This window comes from Cebus imitator, unplaced genomic scaffold, assembly GCF_001604975.1.
Source record: "Cebus imitator isolate Cc_AM_T3 unplaced genomic scaffold, Cebus_imitator-1.0 Scaffold330, whole genome shotgun sequence".
Taxonomy (NCBI): Eukaryota; Metazoa; Chordata; class Mammalia; order Primates; family Cebidae; genus Cebus; species Cebus imitator.
In genome coordinates, this window is record NW_016107645.1 from 1832343 (window position 1) to 1836772 (window position 4430).

A 4430-nucleotide genomic window follows, 5' to 3' on the forward strand; every position below is an offset into this window, starting at 1 on the left:
AAGGATGTCATTTTCATTTGCCAGCAACTTCAAAGTTGAGGCATAGAGTTCATCAAAAAGGAATAAAATCTATTACCAGAATTCAAAATAAAAGTTATAAAAGTTATAATGTCAATGTAAGATTAATTGCACTTCTATATACGAACAATAAGCAATTGGAAAAAAGTGATAAAATTAGTACCTTTTTAATGGTATAAGAAAACTAAATCTCTTGCTTAGGAATACATTTAGCAAAAATAGGTAAAATATCTATACACTAAACCATGAAAGCATTGTCAAGAGAAATTAAAGATCTAATAATGGGAAGAGATAGCAAGCTAATGGAGCAGAAGACTGAATATTGTTGAGATTTTTCCCAGATTGATCTAATGCCTGTGTTCTCAACAGTAGCAATACCACCTCCCAAAGGAGAAAACTGGTTCTCAGGGGGCAAAAAACCTTAGATATTATAATGGCTTGTCACCTTCCAAAACTCATCCCTGCCTGATAAATTTGTTTCCTTATTTTTTAATTTATCTGGTTAAAGATAATTTAATCAGAATTTATTTTTCCTCATGAGGCAAGGTGACAATAATAATAATAAAGATGAAAAACTGCAATTGAAAAATATAATATGCTCTCAGCCAAAATTCTGGCAGCCTTTTGATAAATCAAAAAAAAAAAAGTCATAAAAGAAGAAATCTGGAGGTCTCAAGACAGCTGTATTGAACTAAGGGTTAAAAAATGGAATACTAGAACAGATTAGAGAAATAAATTCATATGTTTAAATCGATTGTTTTTGACTGGGTTTCCAAGGTAATTCAGTAAGGAAAGGATAGTAGTCTCTGAAAAATATGGCACTGAAACCATCAGACATCTATATGAAAAAACAAAAAAATTGACTTGTAATTATATCATATAAAATAATCAACTTGAGACTAGCAATATAAATAAACATAAAAACCAAAACAATCAATTCTAGATGAAACCATAGGTGAATATTTTTGTGACCTAAGAATATGCAATGGTACTTTGAATGAACAAAAATAAATAAACATCAAAGAAGAAGTAAAATGAATTAGATATCACTAAAATATAACAGTTTATTCAAAGGACATTTTTAATGAGACAAGAAGACATGCCATGGACTTGGAGAAAATATTCCCAACACGTGCATGAGACACACATCCACCATCACATCCACACACATAGGAGCGTATGTTTGTAAGATATGACGTGTGTTATGTGTGAAACACTCCTACAACATAAAAATAGACAAAGTATCCAATATCTAACTAAAATAAGGAAGACTTAAGATACTTTACAAATAAGGTTCGCTAAAGGATGTGATAAAATGTTGAACCTAATTAGTCATCAAGAAAATACAAAATAAGCCACAATGTGATACCACCACATATTCCCTAGACTGACTATTATGAATAATTCCAATTGTTGGCAAAGATGGAAATCAATTTACAGGCTCATGAATTACTGTTTGGAAAGGTGGTACAAATGTTTTGGAAAACAGTTGGTGGTTTCTTAGAAAGTTTAACATATGCTTACTACACAATTCAGTAATTCCAGACTTAACGGATTTTCCCAAGAGAAATGAAAACATATTCACAAAAATATCTGTATAAGAATGTCCACATTCTATTGATATTTTCCCAAAGCTGTGATAAATGCATGTGTCCATGAACAAGGAAATGGATTTTAAAATGCTATAATACATTCATGTAGTGGAATCCTATAGAGTAGTAAATGAAATTAAATTAATAGCACATGAATCAGCATTATGCTGAATGAAAGAACCTTTAAACAAAAGATTTCCCTTATGTGACACTGAATCAATCCCTTTGTATAGCATTCAACAACAACAACAACAACAACAACAGAAAATCAAAAATTAGTCAGGCATGGTGACACATGCCTGTAATCCCAGCTAGTTGGGAAGCAGAGACAGGAGAATTGCTTGAACCCGGGAGGCAGAGATTGCAGTGAGCCAATGCAAATAGCCAATGCTATTTGACTATGTCTCAAAAAAAATAAAATAAAATAAAATCCATGGTATAATAAAGAGTAGACAGTGGTTGCCTCTAGGGAATGGGATTGATGGGAAAGAGGATGAAAGAAGTTTTTTAGCTGATTACCTAGTACTTACAAAGATGTATATATTTGGAACAACTTACTGACATGTACACTTAAAATCTGTGTCTTTTATTTTATGTAAATTAATTCAACTTCAAACATTAAAACATATATAAAAAAGAACAGTATTAGAATCTAAAAATCAAAATGCACAGAAATATATATATATATTTATATATATATATAAAAATATATATATATTTCTTTTATATATATATTTGTTTATATATATATATATATAAACAACAACAAAACGACAAGGCTAAAGCATAGGTTTTTGCAATGCATACATATGTGATAAAACAAAAGCAATGCAAAGGAAATGATTACTAAAAGTGAAGTGAATATTTGCTTAAGGAGAATGGAGGGCTTTACAAGGAATTTTTCAGGGATTCTGGAGTAGCTAGCAATGGGTCTTTACTTAACTGGTTGGTTGTTAAGAAAGATGTGTTAAGAAAAAATTTAAGCGGGAGGTCGTTAGGCTAAGACAACTCCAGTGTTTTGGGTTCCCAAGTGAGAGAACTGAAGCCCAGTGTAACCAGTATAATGAAACTTAAGCTTAATCAATCAGAAACTGACAACTAACCTCCAATTAGGCACCATATCATACTCCAATAAGGCAAATGCTCAAATAAGGCAAATTATAGCCAATTCATGCTCTAATAAGGCAAACTATAGCCAATCAAGTAATTTCTTTGCTTCCATGTTTAGTTTGTCAAAACTCATTGCTCATGCTGCTAAAGTGGAGTGCTCTGAACCTCTTGTGGTTCTAAGTGCTGCCCAATCCATGAATCATTTTTACTCAGATAAACTCTGCTACATTTAATTTGTCTAAAGTTTTTTTTTTTTTTTTTTTTTTTTTTTTTTAACATTTGTTAGCCTCTTAATAATTAAGCTGCGAAGGCAACTGATAGACATTTTTGTATCTATATTTTACTTTAAAATAAGGGGAAAAAACAAATTTAAAAATTAAAAACAGAGAAACTGCCTTACATATCATGTTTGATGACATCTCAAAAAGTGTCATGTTTAAGATGAGATTTGAAGAATGAGAGTGAGCCATCCCTATGAAGAATATGACAGGATAAGAATAAATGTATGAAAGTGGGTCACTATTGCTACAGCAGGATGAAGTTGGGAGATAATGCTATGAAATTAAGTTGGTAATAAATATATGAACTACATCCTGCAGAGAATTACAGGTTCAAGCAAGGCACTTAAATTTTATTTTTCAAGAATTAAGAAACCATTAAAGACTCAAAGAGGTAGCTAAGCAGTTTTCTATTAGCATTTTTAGGAGATTATTGTGAGTATTGTGTTAGAAATTTATTTAAAGGAAAATAAGAATGGAAATAGGGAGACAAGTTAGGATGACAGCAAAGTAGTCCAGGTTAGAAAAAAATGCTCAGACCTGAATGATGACAGTGGAGATACAGAGAAGTGTATGTCTTTAAGGCATTTGGCTAAGTAGTTAAGAAAAAGTGAGATATTAGTGATCCTGATTGGGATCCATCAAGACTAAGCAGATTATGGTGTCACATATTATGATGGAGGCAGATTGATGTAGGAAAAAGTTCTGGAAAGTTTTTTTCCTTCCTAGGAAGAAAAATTCTTAGCTAATTTTAGGAGATTAGAAATCAACACTCCTACCAAAAATCTGGAGACTTATCTCCACTCCCTACTCTCGCATTCCACATTGTGACAAGATTTTCTCTCCTCTGCCATTAACACTCACTACCCAGACTAACTTGTTCCAGCCTCAATGTTCTTGTTCCACCTCCTTACCACCCACATTAATGTCTGTCCTTTCTGAAATATACTATTTTTTCCTGTATGAAAGATTCTTCACTACTAAATTTCTCATCTGGCTGCCAAGGCTCACCTTATATTTTATCATTTTCTTGAAAGCTTCCTGAAAGAGCTCCCCTGTGTAGTTAGCACCTGTCCTTTGGCTATATATTTTCCATTATACTTTTTTCATACTTCGTTTACTTTTTCTATATTTATTAAAAGGAAAGCCCGGCTGGGCGCGGTGGCTCACACCTGTAATCCCAGCACTTTGGGAGGCCGAGGCAGGTGGATCACGAGGTCAAGAGATCGAGACCATCCTGGCCAACATGGTGAAACCCTGTCTCTACTAAAAATTAAAAAAAAAAAAAATAGCTGGGTGTGGTGGCACGCGCCTGTGGTACCAGCTACTTGGGAGGCTGAGGCAGGAGAATTGCTTGAAACCAGGAGGTGGAGGTTGCAGTGAGCCGAGGTCGTGCCACTGAACTCCAGCCTGGCGCCTGGTGACAGAGTGA